Consider the following 18,824-nt stretch of genomic DNA (forward strand, 5'->3'; position numbering starts at 1 on the left):
GTACACTCATCCTGGTTTCAATGAAATGGTCATTAGTGTGATTTTCAGGGATCACTTTTTCCCTACCCTACTGCAAGTGGACCAGAAGCTCCACCAAGGCAGGGACCATCTCTGGGTTTGGCGTGCCACAGTATCTGCCAGTGCTTGACACGGCTCCTAGTACATAGTAAGTGTTCAGTCTGTACCTATTCAAGGAACGAGGGAAACTTCTCATCCTTTCCCCGACCCAGGAAGGTCGGGCATAAGGCATTGTCGGCGGGGTGCTTGTTTGCCTTGGCTGTGCTGTCCCCTCACAGGTTTTTTCTGCTTCCCTTCCCAGGGTCTTGCTCCCACCCTACAAAGCATCTGAAGGATTGATCCAGACCAAGAATGCATTAAAGGGCCCATGCCAGTCTTGTCCCAGCTACTTCTCATTTATAGGGTGAGAAGGGGTTGTTGAAGACAGAAAGACCTTTGAGGCCCAAAGGAACAAATCTTTACTGGTAGAATTTCAGACACCCTAACTGGTACTACATGGAAAGAGGCGGACTTCCTAGTCACTAGGGAGATGTCTGAGGTTAGGCAGACCCAGACACTGACATAGCATTTTTTTTTTTTTTTTAAGATTTTATTTATTTATTTGAGAGAAAGAGAGAGAGCGCATGAGCAGGGGGAAGAGTAGAAGCAGAGAGAGAAGCAGAGTCCCCACTGAGCAGGGAGCCCGATGTGGGGCTTGATCCCCGGATCATGACCTGAGCCAAAGGCATATGCTTAACCGACTGAGTCATCCAGGGGCCCCTGACACAATACCATTTCCTAGAACTCCAAAATTCTAAAGTCAATAAAATGTGCGCCCCATTGTGGAGAGAATATGATGAATAAACTGAGTGTATGAGAATGTGTCCGTGTGTGTATATGTGTGCATATGCTTGCGTGTACTTGCTTGGATGTGCATGTGTATGTGTGTGTGCATGCGTGTGTGCATGTGTGTGTTATGGATTAGTTAGAAGGAAGGAGAAGACATAGGCTCTGGTTTGGAAGACCCATGGGAAAATGCAGGGCCGTGGGAGGGTCTAGGTTGAACTGCTCCCTAGCCAGTTAGGCTCTCTGGGCCTGGGCTGGCCCTCCCTGCCTCTGATGGGCTTGTCCTTGCTGATCAACATTACAAAATAGGATTGCTTTTGTAATTGAGTTTTCATGCCTCACATGGGAAGGGCCCATTCGCTTGTACTCCTGGGAGACGTGTGACCTGTTGTCCTAGGCTCCCGGCCAAAGCCTATTCTGGAACCAGAAGATCAAGACTTGGTTGTACATTGTAAGCCAAAGGAAGCCCCTATCCAGCCCAGAACAGGTCTGGGAGGGGCAGGACCAGGGGGTGGCCCATCACCAGTCAAGTGTATCTGGAGGGCAAGGCCTTGAGCTGCAGGAAGGAGGTCCTGGGAGCCGTGGGTGAGGGGGGGAGTGGCAGAGTCTTCAAGGAAGGGATTCTGAGTGGGAAGCCTGCCCTGCTTAGGAAAGCAGGAGTGTGGAGTAAGTTCCTAGGGTAACTCAGGGAGCTGACGTGAGTTCAGCATCCTTCTGGAAGGCACAACTTTCAATCCAAACAAGGGCTGCCGTCTGATCACTTGTCCCAGTCCTGCCCCTGACCGGCTGTATCTCCTTGGGCTGATACACAGAAAGCTCATCTAGTCAAGCTGTCTCATTCTAAGCACCAGAAAATGGACACGGGGCCAACTGGTTAAGTGACCCTTAGACAAAAGTCTCAGACAAAGGAGGTTCAGGAAGGGGAAATCAGAGACGTAAATGCACCAGGGAGAAAATGAGCTCCCCAAATCCAAATTACAATTAACTGTCACTATCTCAAGATCTGGGCCAGATAGAGAGATTAACCCAGCCCAGAAAGACCTTGGTTTACCAATTGCTTGAGCACAGATAAGAGAAGTTGCATAAGGCCAGAGGGCTAGAGAGCCAGGGAGCACGCAGACCAGGAAAACACTGTGGGAGGGAAGCCACCTTGATCTGAGGAAGCCCATTGTACTAAGATTAGAGTCTGCACTCCAAGAGGCTCTGACACTGGTGAGGGCCATGGCCGGTGAGGCCCAGGGCACATGGGAAAATGAGATTTTGATCCTTCTCTGATTTTTATTTTATTTTTTAAATTAAAAAATTTTTTATTATTAACATACAATGTGCTATTTGTTTCAGGGGTACGGGTCTGTGATTCATCAGTCTTACACAATTCACGGAGCTCACCATAGCACATACCCTCCCAATGTCCATCACCCAGACACCCTATCCCTACCCCCCACCCCCCAGCAACCCTCAGTTTGTTTCATGAGATTAAGAGTCTGTTATGGTTTGTCTCCCGCTCTGGTTTTGTCTTGTTTCATTTTTCCCCTCCCTTCCCCTATGATCCTCTGCCTTATTTCTCAAATTCCTCATATCAGTGAGATCATAGGATAATTGCTTTTCTCTCATTGACTTATTCTGCTTAGCATAATAGCCTCTAGTTCCATTCGCGCTGTTGCAAATGGCAAGATTTCGTTTTTTGATGACTGTGTAATATTTTGTGTGTGTGTGTGTGTGTGTGCGTGTGTGTACCACATCTTCTCTGCAGTCAAATGTTCTACCACTGAGCTATATCCCCACCACATCTCTGATTTTTAAATCTTGACTGAGACAGTGAAGACTGCTTCTCCTGGGTGGGCTGCTGAACGGTGTTTTTCAGACTGCGCACACTGTTCTAATTTGTGATCTGAGACACCAAAGAAGAAAAGTTTTCCTTGTGTGAATCCTGCCTTTTTAATTCCCACATTCTGGGGTTCAGAATGCCCTTCGTGTTGTAGTCAGTCCTGTTTTAGAAGGCAAATGGTTTCCTCACTGGAAATGAAAAAAGAGACAGATGTGCTGTCATTATCCAAAAGGTCGGATTAACATTTTCTCCCGATAATGAAGACTCTGTGTGGAGAATCGCTTCTTTATTTCTCTTAAGATGATCAAACCCTGGCTTGTGTTTCTTGGCTTGTGCAGAGAGACTCTTTTTCTGAGTGGCATATCGGCCGCATGGCCGGAGAGAGACAAGGGAAACCTGGAGATGATCTGAAGGGAGTTATGAGGCATCAGGAAATAAAACCGCTCATTTCAGAGGGCTGGGCTTACATTGTTCTGCTTTCCTGAAAGACTGACTGGCAATTTAATGCCACTTAAGAGAGGTTGCCATGCTTTTTGTATCACCAAAGAGGGAAAAGGGATTTGGAGCTACGCTGGACACACTAATCTGGTGGTGAGTGTGTAGGAGGGTCGGGATTTGCTTTTTCCTGAGGCTTTGTCATTTTTAAAGGATAGATGCTCATTGATTTGAAAGGATGTAGGGAAGAACCCTTCCGAAAGGAGAGGGGTGGCCTTGACCACCAGGTTTTCCCAGCCCTGTGGGAAAGGGCTTTCTAGGTCTCGGATCCTCAGAGTGCGGGCCTCTTGAGCTGTTTCTACATTAGAACTTGGAATTCGACTTTGACGGCGCCTCGGTGCACACAGCCCGCAGGGCAGGCTAAAAATGAGAATCTGGTGTGAGGCCCACCTAATGTCACAATTTCAGCTACATCCCGTTCGGCCATGGGATACAGGCAAAGTCAAGCGAAGTGAGCCCTTTCCAGGGTAGCTTGACAGCCTCAGAGGTCACGACAGGGTTTCCAAAGGCAAGGACATCCTGTTCTGGGTTTTAAATAGGTAAGTCTGGCATTCAAGGAGTGTGAAGTAATCCTCAAAGATGGCCTCTTAAGGAGGGATGTTTACATGAAGGCAATGCTGAGTGAAGCCACTCTAGAGCTTTTCAAGAGGAGCTCTGTGAGATCTCGTGGCGGGCATTCAGTGCCAATTACAACAGAACCATGTATGGGGGCTTGGACAGAGGGGGCCTCATCTCTTTCCCAGGGCAGCCCGGTGAGGCAGGCCTTACCATCCCCAGCCCACAGACAAGGAAAACGAGGCTTAGGCCACCGTAGTGCTGAGAAGGATGGGCCCAGCCGGGTTAAACATCTGCTTTTTTTCTTTTCTTTTCTTTTTTTTTTTTTAAATCATACCAGCCAGCCCTTAAGGAAAGTTCTGGGTTAATTGGTTTCTTGATACTTAAGTCTCAGAGGCTGGCCTCCTGGGGACTTTGGTCAGGCAGAACTTTTGGAGACTTTGCCCCTTGTCAATGAAACTTAGTGTTTGACTCATCTTCCAGCCAACGGCTGACACTCTCAGAACCAAAGTCAGTCTCAGTGTGGGTAACAGATGACTTCCAGAGAAGGGGCTGATGAGTGGGGCTCTGCTGCCCATGCCAGGCCCTAGGTCAAACGTGGAAAAGCAGAAACAGAGAAATTACCTGAAGAGTGCAGAGAACCAGCTTCTTTAGGAGCCAAGCAATGCTGACAGCTAACGGGGCAGCCAGCCAACTTGGTTCTCAGGTAGCCAAAGTTACTGGGATGAGATTCGTGCCAACCTCGAACCATGGCTACCTCCTTAGCCTTATGACCCACTTTGTGTCCCTAGTATGGGACCTATTTCACACTCTGCTTCAGCCACGCCCAGGCTTGTACAACTGTCTCCTCTAGGACCCCATGAGCTGTTTGCAGGTGAGAGTGGTGTCCCCCAACTGGGTTCCACCGGAAGCTGGTTTGGGCCCGGCACATGGTATGTTGAAGCTTGGCTGAACTGAAGAAAAAAAAGTTCATGTCCGAAACAGCCAAGAGATGCTTCTTGGGCCTACTTGACACACACGGTGTTTGGAAGATGAGATTAATAGCTCCCCTTTTTTAAAACTAACTGGGACTAAGGAGAATATGGCTAAACTACAGGCTAGGAAAAGTGATTCGAATTTGGGCTCTGCTACTCTTTCTAGTTGGATGATTCTGGACAAGTTGTTTGATCCACAAGGGTTTGAGTTTCTGGCATAAAACATGAGTCCTGGAATGCCTGGGTGGCTCGGTCAGTTAGGCATCTGGCTTCAGCTCAGGTCATGGTCCCAGGGTTTTGGGATTGAGCCCCCTGTCAGCCTGCCTGCTCTGTGGGGAGATTGCTTCTCCCTCTCCCTCTGCCTGGTTTGAGCATCAGGGACTGTGAGGCCATAAAGGGTGGCAGCTTCACGAGATGGAAGGAGCCTGGGTGCTGGAATCGCCACATGGACGGAAGCCATAGGCTGACCCAGAACGCCCCCCCTGGGCTGATATAGGAGTGAGAAACCAACTTCTGTTGTCTTAGGCCACTGAAATGGCCTTGTTTTCCTTACACAAAGCATTAGTATTTTCCCTTTGACCCCCTTCCTCCTAGTCACTCAAATAATCTTACTCTGAACCCGCCTTCTTTAAACAAAGTCAAGCAGGGGTGAGAGATACCCATGAAGTTATTATAGCAAGAACTAAAAAAAAAAAAAAAAAAAAATTTTTTTTTTATTCTTTCTGCCCTTAATCACCCACAATGTTGCCACAGTGTAACTACCCCACACGTCTTTACTGAATGGAATCAAGGGTGCTAAGAAGTACACCGAATTGACTAAAATGGGGCACAATTTATTTTGAAAGGCGAGTTGTGCTGACTCGTATCTTAACCAGAAGCACGGAAAAGATTGTTGACCCACCCAGTGATGCAGAAGGTAGGAGCTGGTTTGTGCCACGTGGTGGGAGCTGACAGATACCAACAGGTGTTCCTGGCTTATCGCTGGCTACTGGCTGATAGTTGTTTCACGTCTCAGTTCACTGGCCACAGACACCTGCGTTTTTGCATATTGTTGGCTAGACCCCAAAAGTGCACTGAGGGGTTAAGCAATTTGCCTAATGTCACATGGTAGGTGAGAGGGGGAGACGGGTTTCCATTTGGGTCTGTCTGACCCCAAAGCCCAGTGCTCTGCACCAGCATGTTTCACAGCAGAAGGTGCAACCCCTGACTTGTGTGAGTGATACAAGTATGATGCTGAGATAGAGATCATGACTAGGGCACACCTCTGGGCCCCAGGCAGTGTGGCTGGACTGACTCAGGGTCTTTGCTGGAGGTTGAGGTCAGCTTGGAAGCAGGCTTGGAGAGGAGAAGGAGAAGAAGAAGGAAAGGGAGAAGGGGAAAGTGTGCGATGGGTTGGGGGGAGACAATTTCAGGCTGCATTAAGCATATTATAGTGTCATTAATGCATGTTCTTTTCGTTTCTGATGAATGGCAGTCCCCGTATGATGACAGAATCCCCAAACCAAATCTTCAATTGAGGGAACCTGGTAGCAGGTAGCTCAGGCTTCAGCCTTTAGAAAAGATTAAAGTGGGCTTTGGGTTGTAGGGAAGACTGGATGGCATTGAGGCTGGCTTGGACGGCTCCAAGAGGCTTCAGCCCCTGGTATATGCCCAGGATAGAGAAAAGCCACGACTTCTTTTTCTTCCCTAGGCTGATGTCCATTACCCTGCTGACCCACCTAGGCTCGGTTTCTGGCTCAAGTCTCTCCTCGGGAGGGGAAGGATATGAGAAATGCTGCTCAAGGACTGAATGTGAGGACTTTAGGGGTGGAGTTTCAATAGGGGCATTGAGAAAGTAACTGGGAATAGGAACTGTCCACTATTAGATTTTGCTTAAGGCATTTACTCATCGTAAATTAATTTCTACCTTCCACATTAACATTTTTAAATTTTTTCCTTCTCTACTGGTAATGGTAGATTGGTTAACTAGCTCAGATTCTTCACGTCTCCCAGGTATTCATTCATGCCCTTTCCTGTGCGATTCCACAGGTTCTTCCACTAGGGAGAAGTTATTTGTTCTTGTCACGTGACTTGTTTTGGCCAATGGACTCTTAACAGACATACAAGCAGGGACTTGACATGTATTTGTGTGGGTCGGTTTATTTTTTCATGCATTTGCCTACATCATGAAAACATGCCAAGCTAGCCCACTGGTCTAAGGAGGATAAGAGACACAGAGAGCAGATCTGGTCCCAGTTTGAAGCTTAGAGCCACCCAGTCAAGCTCAGTTTGTATCAGACTGGCTCCAGCCAATACACAAATGCATGAGTGAAATGCATGTTTATTATTGTGTAATCTTGACATCCTATGTTTATTTATTATGCAGTAATAGCTGATTGATACGTTAATAGAATTCCTTTTAATGTACTCTAACGTTTTCTTTGCTGAATTTATGAGTAAAATCATTTTACAAACCTTGGTCAGGATGCCTCCTAGATCTAGATGTTCCCAAGTTTAGAAAGCTTCCTCTAAATTCTGGGGAGGACTAGGGCAAGTTTGGAAATGAAAGAGTTGGGAGATGCTAATCATTCTAGAATAAGAATCTGTTATTACACCTTGAATAAACAATTCATTGTAAATGAAATACTCATTTTATCTTTAGGTTAAAGTTTTAGAATGTTCAACTCTGCTGAGGTAAATGGATGGCTTGGGAGGGAGTTTTTGAATGTGCTTGGAATTTGCACAATTTGAGATGCCAGACTGTGGAGACTCTATATGAATCCCAGGACTAGGAAGAACCCCAGTGCCTTCAAGTCCATACAGCTACCTGCTTTCAGGAAGGATCATATTTTTAAACATTGTATTTTTGTTCTGATTTGACAGAAATACACACCCATTTTGGAAAATACAGAAAGCAATAATGAAGAAAATGAAAATCATCTGTAATCCTGCTACCCAAAGATAATTACAACCAATATTTTGGAAGTTTCCTGGTGACTTTTAAAAACTGTATTTTATCCTGGGGCGCCTGGGTGGTTCAGTCAATTAGGTGTCTGACCTTTGATTTTGGCTCAGGTCATGATCTCGGGATCATGAGAGCCCTGAGCGCAGCTCCTTGCTTAGCAGGGGGTCTGCTTGAGATTCTTTATTTCCCTCTTCCTCTGCCCCTCCCCACCCTGTGCACATACTCTCTCTCTCTAAAATAGATAAATCTGGGGCACCTGGGTGGCTCAGTGGGTTAAGCCACTGCCTTCGGCTCAGGTCATGATCTCAGGGTCCTGGGATCGAGTCCCACATCGGGTTCTCTGCTTAGCAGGGAGCCTGCTTTCCTCTCTCTCTCTCTCTGCCTGTCTCTCCATCTACTTGTGATTTCTCTCTGTCAAATAAATAAATAAAATCTTAAAAAAAAAAAATAAAATAGATAAGTCTTTTTTAAAAATATATTTTATCCAACTTATTTTTAGTACATAACTTTTTATTTTGAGGATTTTTTCACGTTGTGAAAGACTTTGTAAATATTAGTTTCAATAAACACTATTTCTTTGTACACTGTTATCTTGTTATTTATTTATATAAAAAAGATTTTATTTATTTATTTGACAGAGATCACAAGTAGGCAGAGAGGCAGGCAGAGGGAGAGAGCTGGAAGGAGGCTCCCTGACGAGCAGAGAGCTCGATGTGGGGCTCCATCCCAGGACCCTGGGATCATGACCACAGCCGAAGGCAGAGGCTTTAACCCAGTGAGACACCTAGGTGCTCCTGGTTCCTGTTTTTTTTGTGACAAAACAGGGCACCTTGTCTTGCCACATCCCCACCATTGGTCATACTTCGTTTAAAAAAAGGTGAATAAGTTTTGGGGCCCAACGGCTTCTTCAGGCCTTTATTTTCCTTTTGAAGGAAAAATATCACATAAAATGTGTACCCTTTTCTCCTGTTGATCTGTCTCATCAATTTAATTCTTTGCTCCACCCTCAGAGGGCTGAAGGAAGTTACTCCTTCTCTAACCCTCTGAGGGGCCTCACGGGGGCGGCAGCAGGACCTAATGTGCTAATCATCCCTGAGCCTTAGGAGAGTTGACAGACAGCAGCAACCTGCCCTGGGTTCTCTTGTGGGGGAATGGGGCGTCCTGTGCCTGCACTTGGGCCCTCCCCTTTGAGCCGGTGGATGATGACCGTCATTACAGAGAGGTCCCCAAGGGGCAGGAGTTCTGGAGGACATGAGGCTAGGCCTTCCAGTCGAGTCTACTCACAATGGGCTTTTTACTCCCCTGCCAACCTGGGATGATCCAGGGGCTATTTTGTCAAGGGACGTAGCAGATTTGCTGAAATACTTTGACGGGGTTTGGATGATCCGTCGTTTCAGTCCTCAGGAATGGGATGGAGACTACTCTGAGGAGCGGTGTTGCAGCCGGAAGTTCATTGCAGAGCGTCCCAGATCAGACTTCCGGTGGGGGTGGGGCGGGGCTCTCAGAGGCTGGAAAAGCCAGAGGAGATCAGGGCGCTCTGTCAAACTGGGCTGACAGTAAGGAGAGACCTGACCGGTAATGTGGGAGTTAGGATGGGGTTTGGAAGCAGTTTGGCCCCGGGGCTAGCCCTGATGAAATAGCTATAACTAAGGCGTATTAAGTGTTTATATGCCAGAATCATCCCAAAGTGCTTCACAGAAGGGGGCGGATCCATTATTACGTTCCCATGGTTCCCTGGGGGAAACCGAGGCACGAGAGAGTTAAGTAACTCACTTAGCACACAGCTCATTAGCCGCGGAGCCTGGGTTTGAACTCGAACCCTCTGGCCCTACCTGTTTATGGTGATAGTGGAGATAATGACTACGACGTGAACGTGCACACAGTACGGCTTCTGCTCTGGCCTTGTTCTGGGTTCTCAGAGTCAGCCCTGAGCGGGAGAACAAAGCCCCTGCTCTACGGGGCTTACATTCTAGTGCAGACAGGAAAAAACAAAACCAAAACCACAACACATCGATGACAAAATAACTTCAGAGAGCGGCCAATGCCATGGAAAGTTCAGGCAGGGAGCTGTGACCGAGGAGGACAGGAGAGGAGCTCAGGAAACTCACTGCAGGGATGACTGTGTGAATGAGCAGTTGGGGCGCAGGAGGGTGGGGGGCCAGGAGGTACCTCAGGAATCGAGACAATCCTGAGCTAAGCGCTTCCCCCTCACGGTCTGCATCCTGAGGTCCCTGCCCCCCACTCCCCCATGCTGTGAAGGGAGCTCCCTTGAAGTCACCTCACCCAAGTCGCCCCACGCTTGTGGCAGTCTTAGCGTTGAATGTTGAATGCATACAGGAGTGTTTCTTAGAAAATCTTTTCCCCATTTGTCCAGTGATGTCAGACTTTTAGTGCGGGTATTCACTATGCATGTTATTCTAACATTAAATGATACCACTTCTACTTGAAAAGAGGTCCCTTGGAAACAAAGAATCATATAACTTTTGAATCACAATATTCCCACTGCTAAGCATCCCCAAGCTATGGATCTTTCTCCAGAAAAGTTTATTGTTAGTTTATTTATTTTGTCATTCTGAGATGCGGTGTGAATGGAAAGGGAAAACATCCCAGTTTTCATGCAATTGGAAGTAAATACCAGAGAAAGGTCAGTGCTTTTGCACAAAGTAAAGTAAACATAAGGAGCATAAACATACTCTGCAAAGTAAACATAAGGAGCATAAAAGCATTTCAAGAGTTCTATGGGCCCAGTGCCACTGGCTTATAGACTGTGGAGTGTCACATCAGCCTCACACCCACCAACCCCCTGAGCTTTAACATCTGCAAGACAGCGTCCTGTCCTATCTCCTGGTCAACAGCTGGGTTGCTTGAAGGAGAGCAGCAAATAAGGAGGCTTCTGTGCCCTGTGCAGTGATGAGAGCAGGCAGGTCAGTGTCCTGGCGTCTGGGTTCTTAGCATCCCTTTTCTGTCCCCTGGGGCCATCACAGGTGCCTAGCAGTGAGGATCCCTGTGTTCTGCACCTTCCCCCTCCCTTCTGTCCCCTGTCCTCTCTCTGGTCATCGTCCGGTTGGGGGAAGGGCAGGGTAACAGGAGCCAGGGACTCCTGCCGTGTCCCCTACCTCCCTGGGCGGTGGAGCTGGGACTCTCGGGTCAGCAGGTGTGGGAGCAGGAAGGACAGGGCAGGGAGCAGCTGGCAGCGGGCAAAACCACCAAGTTACAGCGAGTCCTGGCCAGTGTGTGGATAGCAGAATGGCAGGGGCGAGTCCAGTGACAGACACGTATACATGTTCTGCAGGGGTTCCGCCGGGAGCAGGTGTCCGAGGAGAGTGACAGGTGGGTAAGGCATAGCCTTCCTTATCAGGGGACGTTGGTGAGCTTGGCAAGTTAGTTCATTTCTCTGGGCTTCCGTTTTTTTTTTTTTTTTTTTTTAAGATTTTTTATTTATTTATCAGACAGAGAGCAAGCACAGGCAGACAGAATGGCAGGCAGAGGCAGAGGGAGAAGCAGGCTCCCTGCTGAGCAAGGAGCCCGATGCGGGACTCGATCCCAGGACGCTGGGATCATGACCTGAGCCGAAGGCAGCCGCTTAACCAACTGAGCCACCCAGGTGTCCCTGGGCTTCCGTTTTGTCCACAAAAGGATGGCTATGTCCTTGGCGGGTTTGGGCTTCCCACTGAAATGAGGGAGTTAAGGTGATGGTGGGCGGGGGCTCTGGGTGGCTGCTCTTGCGACATGGTGCAGACCCAGCTCTGGGGCGGAGGCGCCAGCGTGGCCTGGGTCCAGAAGGCAGGGCTAAGGTCAGCGCTGGGCCTCGGGGTGGGGCCAGCATGATGCTAGTCACCTGCCCCCCTCTTCCCCACAGGACCAGACTGGAACCGGGCCTCCTACAGAGGTGGTGAGACTGGTTCCACAAGGTGGCCAAGGGAAGGAAGGGACGTTGTTAAATACTTTGGGGGAGGGGAAATGTCTCATGATACAGCCCCCCCCCCCAAGAGTTTTAAAACCGGAACCTACCAGTGGCTTTCAGAGTCCTACATTTGGAAGCCTTTTTCAGCTTTGCTGCTTGTCCTAACCCACCTCCCCCCTTTTCCTGAGTAATTAACATCCTTAGGAATTAGAGATGCCAAAGCCTTTTCAGTTTTATTTATTTGTTTTTAAAGGGTTTATTTATTTATTTGTCAGGGAGAGAGAGAACACAAGCAGGGGGAGTGGCAGGGAGAGGGAGAAACAGACTCCCCGCTGAACAAGGAGCCTGATGTAGGGCTCAATCCCAGCACCCTGGGATCACGACCTGAGCCCAAGGCAGATGGTTACCGACTGAGCCACCCAGGGGCCCCTGCCATTTCAGTTTTAAAATTCTCTAAATTCCTGCTTCCTCTGGAGAGCATTGGTCTTAGGCTTGGGCTGGGACGGCAGGCTTGGGAGCAGCCCGGCCACAGGGGGGGAATGCTGCAGGAGCACGTCGTGGGAATGTGACAGGGCCTGACACTATTTTGTTTCTCTTTTTAAAAAAGAACCTTAAAAATAAAAGACCCTTTTTATTTTGGGATGACTGTAGATTTATAGGGAAGTTGCAAAGATGGTCCAGACAGTTTCCATCGCCCCTTCACCCAGCTTCCGTTAATGTTAACGCCTTACATACACCCCGCAGTACCTTCGTCAGAGCTGGGAAAGGAACACCGGGACCATACAATTCGCCATCTGCACACTTCATTCAGTTTGTGCCTGTTTTTTTTTTTTTTTCTTTTTCTTTTTTAAAATGATTTCATTTATTTGACACAGAAGAGAGAGAGAGACCGAGAGTAGGAATATAAGAAGGGGGAGTGGGAGAGGGAGAAGTGGGCTTCCCACTGAGCAGGGGGCCCGAGGTAGGACTTGATACCAGGACCCTGGGATCATGACCTGAGCAGAAGGCAGATGCCTACCTGACAACGCCACCCAGGCAGACCCTACCTGTGTTCCTACCATGTCTTCTTTTTGTTCCGGGACCCAGTTTGGAGCACCACATTACACTGAGCTTGTCCTTTTTCCTTCCTTCTCTCTCACCCCCAGTTCATGTGTGTGTGTACCTCCTATTCTCCTCCCTTATGGTAGGTGAGGGGGACAGCGAAGTGAGTGCGGGAGTCCTCTCTATTGGGCACAAGTCACTGTGATGCCTTTTGTGAATTGAGCTGTGGCTTCGAGGAAGAGAAGCCCACAGTGCGGCCGGATGGGGACCTTGGGGACCTGATGGCCCATCACGAGCAGGGAGAGGAGCCTGGAGCCCGGCAGGCTGAGAGAGCTACTGTGTGCATCCAGGGAATAATAAGACAGGACGGAGAAAACCCAGGAAGCTTAAGGAGCCACTTTCTGAGGACAGTAGCCCCAGGACTCCCATCTCAGCCATGGTTGCAGGTGGAGTGTGCTAGGGAAGAGGCAGAACGCATCAGCCCTGCTTCCTGGGACCCTGGTGGTTTGATCAGGTGCCACAGTGTCAGGCAAGACAGCGAGCCAGGTTAGGGAGAGCTGGAGAACCGAGGTGGCTTGGCAGGACTGCTGCTCAGAGAGGGTGACTGAGACAAGCTGACCAGCCCTTCCCGTGCATAGACGAAGGATACATGCTAGGTGAACACAGCACAGGCTCTATGAGCTCCAGAGCTGTGTGGGAGAATGGAGAGAGACACCTCTGGGTTTCTGTGAAGCCCGTGGAGCAGACGCTTCTGGACACCTGCCCAGCATGGCTTGATTCCCTTCCTCCTTGCGGATTTAGTTGAGGTTTCCACTCCCTGCCTAAAGGTCTAAAAGGTAAATGCTTCAAGAAGGCTGGCTTCTGGATTCTTGGTCTAAACCCATCAAAGTGCTCCCATGCTGCTGGCCAGGGATTGGGTTAAGTGGGGGCATGTGGTACAATTCTGGCCAACAAGATAGATGGGCGGGGAAGTCCTCTAAATTAAGGTTGTGGATGTTCAGAAAAAGCTTTCCTCACTCTCACAGAGACTCCAAGGTGAAAGAGCTTTCTTTCCTGAATCTTGGCAATGGTGTGCCTTGGATGCAACATCTAGAACTTTGGCAGCCATCTTGTGACTGAGAGCAGTGAGCCTACAAGAGTGGACTGATGGGTGGATTCAGTTGGTATAGCATGCAACTCTTGATCTCAGGGTCTTGAGTTCGAGCCTCATGTTGGGTGTAGAGCTCACTTCAAACCAACCAACCAACCAACCAACCAACCAACAAACAAACAGACTGATAGGAAGAACCAAGGTCCTCCATAACATCTCTGAGTCACCAAACCAACCCAGCTTGGTTGGGGCCATCTGCCTTTGGCCTTCCCCTTGTCTGTAAGCCAGGTGAGTTGGATTTTTATATTATCTGCTGTCACTGAATCACCCATACTAGGAGATCTATGACCTGGTGGGGCAACTCTTAGCTCTCTCTCCTGCTCCTATGAATCCTTATCCTAAATCTCTGTATTTGTTTCCTATTGTTGTTACAATAATTCCACCAAGTAGAGTGGCTTAAACCAAAACAAAAGTATTTTCTTACCTTTTCTGGAGGTCCGAAGTTTAAAATCAAGGTTTTGCCAGGGCTGTATTCTTTATGGAAGTTTCTGGAGGATCTAGTTCCTTGCCCTTTCAACTATGTGAGGCCCCTGTATCCCTTGACTTGTGGTCCCAGCGTCCCATCACTCTGACTTTTGTCTCCCTCCTGTAAGGATCTTTGTGATTTAGTTGGGCCCAGATATCCAGGATAGTCACACCATCCCAGGATCCTTAGCTTAATCACATCTTCAGAATCTCTTTTGCCATGTAAGGTGGCATGTTCTCAGGTTCTGCATATTAGGCCATGGACATCTTTGGGAGGGTGTTTTTCAGCCTAATGCTCTCTTTCACCAAAGGAGATCCTTGCACCTTCTCCTGGTTCTACATATGATGGTGGTTCCTGTGATGTCACCTTCAGGGCATGGCTTGCACAGACACCACCCAACCTGACATGGTTTACCTGATATTTCCCACCACCAACTAGGGAAACTCTACTCAAATCTAGCGTCTGCTCTTGGTGGGAGGGGAGAGCTTGGGTCAGAGAGAGACAGGAATTGTGGATACAAAATAAACTTTAGTTACTTCAAAGTGAGGAGAAATAAGGACCTTGTGTGTTCTCAAGCTAAAAAAGATGTTGTTAGAGGTCTACCAGATGCTGGTAGAGGCTCAGATTTTCCTTACAAACTCACTGCCCCCCCCTTAACGATTTATGTATTTATTGGACAGAGAGAGAGATCGATCTCAAGTCGGGAGAGAAGCAGGCAGAGAGAGAGAGAGGGGGATGCAGGTTCCCTGCTGAGCAGAGAGTCTGAAGTGGGGCTCCATCCCAGGACCCTGAGATCATGATCTGAGCCAAAGGCAGAGGCTTAACCCACTGAGCCACCCAGGTGCCCCCCAAACTCCCTGCTTTTGAGGACCCTCATAGACATCAGAGTCTCAGAAACTCTGAGGTCAGAGTGCATGGGCATCTCATAGGGAGTATGAACATCATAGTTGGACTCTGGCACCAAAGGGCCACCAATCTGTTTCTCATCCATTTTGCACATTTGGCTAGGTTTGTGGTGGGGAGAATTCGGAAGAACTGCAGGGTCAGCTCTGGAGAGCTTTCCAGCCATTCTTCTCCTTTATGCCACATGCTGGGCTTTTGACCGGGCCAAGGGGCACCATGTATGAATCCCAAGTGTATTTTCCACATTGCAGCCCAGAACATGCCTTTGCCGTCTGCCTTTGCAACACGTCTGGAGCAAAGGTCATCTTTGACTGTAAAATGAAGGGTTGGGAACAGTCTCAAAGATTTACAGCTTTCAAATGCCATGGCTTGTGGTTGGGAAAGGGACTTGGAAGAGAAATTTTTGGAGCCAGAAACAATGAGGCCAGAGCATTTTCAGGCCTCTTCTGCTTAGCTCAACCCTTAGGAAGGATGCGAAAGGAGGATGGGTGAAGTTGGCCTCAGGCAACACCTCTCACAGCCTGGGGAGGGTGGTATCTTCTAGCCTCATGGTTGACTCCACTTCCCCAGCTCTACCCTCTGGCTAGCCTCCTGTAGCTCTGTGGGTGGGAAGATGCACCAGGTTTGGTGTAGACCAGTCCCATTAAGAGAAGCAGATCAATGACCCAGGAGATGACAGATTTAATTTGGAGAACAAGCCACTTCTTAGAGGGCAAAGCTACAACATCCTTTTGTGGGTCTTGATTCTAGTGATCATACCTTTGCCTTGGTGAATCTTCAGGGAACTATGCACTTCCAAAAAAGGCTTTATTTACTGGCTGAAAGAGGAAGAACAGAAGGGAGGAAATGGGAGCCTTTATCCACCAAAAGGTGAGCACAGTGGACGATGTCATCAATGGCTGATGTGGACGGATCTCCGGAACTGGCCGCAGCGGCCCTTAGCTGGCGAGGTTCTGCAACACTGAAGTCCTTCTTGTCTTCTCTAGGTCTCACTCTGCCCAGCTGGCTTCTGAAATCTTTGTGCTTTCCCACTCCAGAGCACGTTGTGGTACATCAATGGATAAGGCATGTGGTAAAAGAATTCTTTGGAGAAGAGAATGTTGACCTGGCAATCTTGTGCTCATGGGAGCAGAACAAGCACGGTGTCTCTTGCTGTCTATGCTGAGCGCCTCCAAGCCCCACGGTCAATGTGAACTTCCCTCAGAGACGACACATATAATCAGTGCAGGGAGGGCGTCAGGTTTTCAGACACAGTCATATATGAGGGAAAAGTCCCACAATGAGGACACTCAGTGGATTGAGGAGGTGGCTCTCATGCATGGTTTTGGCATTTGTCAATGTCATGGTTAGAAATCCATTGTGGTCTGTTCGGTTGCTTTGGGTTCTGTGCCAAGTGTGGTTGGGGAGACCTCTGAGGGTCCAGATCTGCAGAATCTGATTCATCCGACTCCAGACCAGGGTGATGACAGACATAGTCTGATTTCAGGCAGGGAATAGCAAACCCGTGTTAATAAGAGACAATCCTTCTAGATGCTTCTGGAAGCATTTCAGCTTTGTGCTCTTCCCTTATCTCCTTTCCCACACTCAGCAGCAAAACAGCTAGAAAACCACAGGCTCCAAAGAGTCTCTGGAGAAGGGGTGGTGGTGGTGGTGGTTAGAGCTTGTTTTCTAGAAAGCCAAGATAAAGTGGGGGAGCAGGCATCCCATCCACATGGGGGACATTTCGCTTCCATGATGGTTAGAAAGGTGGCCAGTGACTTGAGATCAGGGGAGATGAAAATGGAGGTATCAGGTATAGTGCTGAGGGATATCCTTAAGAATGTGACCACAGGGAGGCCATTCTGTCCACACTGTCCATTGGCTAAGGACCCTGGATACTTGACATACTCTTGAGAGGCAGAATTTGGGAAGATGGCGTAAAGGAATTTCCTCTTCAGCCAAGAAAAGGCAAAGTCCTCTTTCAGTCAGGGATCATAGTTGCAATCAAAAGCAACTGACCCTGGGTGATTACACAGGGGCAGAACTTATTAACAAGATACCGAGCAACTCACAGCATCTCCAGGAGCTCTGGGAGCCTGGTTTGGAAGCCACACCCCGGGTATAACACTCCAACTCCTGCCATAGGACCTGGATGGTGAAGAAACACTTGCTCTGCTGTAGGGCCCACTGCCAACACCCCAACACTAGACCCTGGGTGCTGGCTGGTAACAGAGTCCTTGCTGCCTCTAGAAACTAGAGGTCCTGCCCCCCCATGACCACCACTACCCCTTGCCAGAATAAATTCTGAGCTCTTCCAGGTTCTCCTTGTAGGTGACAGAGCCCAGGCCACTTCCCTGTATACCTGTCAGGGAGCTGGAAAACCCAGTGTCTGGCCCCTTAGCTTTTCATAGTGAAATGTGGGCTTTGCCTCACATGTGGGAGAGGGGGAGGGCACAAGCACAGAGGAAGGTGCAGAACCTTAGTGACCAAACAGATGACAGTTGTCCCCTTTAAGGCTTGAAATGATAGGAGCTGACTGCAGGTATTTCTGGTGCTACTGTACTTGTTCACCTTGTGTTGATTCTGGGAACCACTATATTCTGGCTTCTTTCACTGACACTGTTCTCGTGATGGTCTCCCGTGATCACCATCTTGCTAAATTCCGTGGTCATATCTCTGTCCACATCTTGAACAACCTCTTAGCAACATTTGCCAGTTAGTCACTCCTTGAAACACTGGCTTCTCATGATTTCCATGACACCTCAGCCCACTGGTTCCCCTCCACCACCTCCTTCTCTGCCATCTTGGCTGGCTCTGCTTGCTCTGCCTGATCTTTGAACATCAGTGTTCCCTAGACATGGTCCTGGCCCCTTCTCTTTATCTTTGATGTCTCTCCTCCATTACTCATCAGTTCTCAGGACTTCATTTTTTTAAAGAAGATTCTATTTATTTATTTGAGTGAGAGAGAGAGCCTGAGCAGGGGGAAGGGCAGAGGGAGAAGCAATTCCTCACTGAGTAGGCAGCCCAACAAATAGGCTCCCCAAAATATGGAGCCTATTTTTGTTAAATAGAACACTCCTCATTTTGAGTTTGTCTGATGTTTTCTCATGATTAGGGTCAGGTTTCTTATGCTCCTCTGGAATACTACCTGGGTTAGGTTGTGTTGTTCTCAGAGGATCACATCTGGAAGCACACTGTCCCTCACGGGTGATGTTAATTTTGATCACCTTGTCAAGGTGCTGTCTTATTTCTCCACTATGCAATTTCTCTCTTTTTTTTTCTTTTCCTCATAACTAACACATGGTCTGTGGGGAGACACTTTAAAACCATTCAAGCATCCTGTTGCTCATCAAAACTCACCTCAGACTTAATATCCATTGCTGATTCTTGTCTGATCCATCCATTACTAGAATGGTTGGAAAATGATGTATTTCTAATTCTAGCACTATCTACACATTGACCTCTCAACCCTTGACATGCTACTATAAGTAAGAGCCCTCTATTTTCCCCATCCGTCCCTTCCTTCTTCTCCACCTTCCTCTCTTTTTAAAAATTTATAAGTTTATTTCTTTATTTAAGTAATCTCTACACCTAACATGGGGCTCAGACTCATGACCCCAAGATCAAGATCCCATGCTCTTCCAACTGAGCCAGCCAGTCACCCCTCCTACCCTCCCTCCATATTAACTTACGATTGGAATGGACTTCTCAAATTTTCAATGGATTATCACTCATTAATGCC

At 48.2% G+C, this 18,824-nt stretch overlaps 1 long non-coding RNA gene across 2 annotated transcripts in view; it reads left to right on the top strand.

Moving 5' to 3' along the window:
- Positions 1–10,272: 10,272 nt before the first annotated feature.
- Positions 10,273–18,824, top strand: part of LOC131813949 (uncharacterized) — a 30,681-nt gene continuing 22,129 nt past the window's right edge. For both annotated transcript variants that reach the window (XR_009347052.1, XR_009347053.1), the window contains exons 1-2: positions 10,273–10,969; positions 13,610–13,962. This is a non-coding gene — a long non-coding RNA (uncharacterized LOC131813949). The remainder of the gene's footprint in view (positions 10,970–13,609; positions 13,963–18,824) is intronic.

Source organism: Mustela lutreola, chromosome 13, assembly GCF_030435805.1.
Source record: "Mustela lutreola isolate mMusLut2 chromosome 13, mMusLut2.pri, whole genome shotgun sequence".
Lineage (NCBI taxonomy): Eukaryota > Metazoa > Chordata > Mammalia > Carnivora > Mustelidae > Mustela > Mustela lutreola.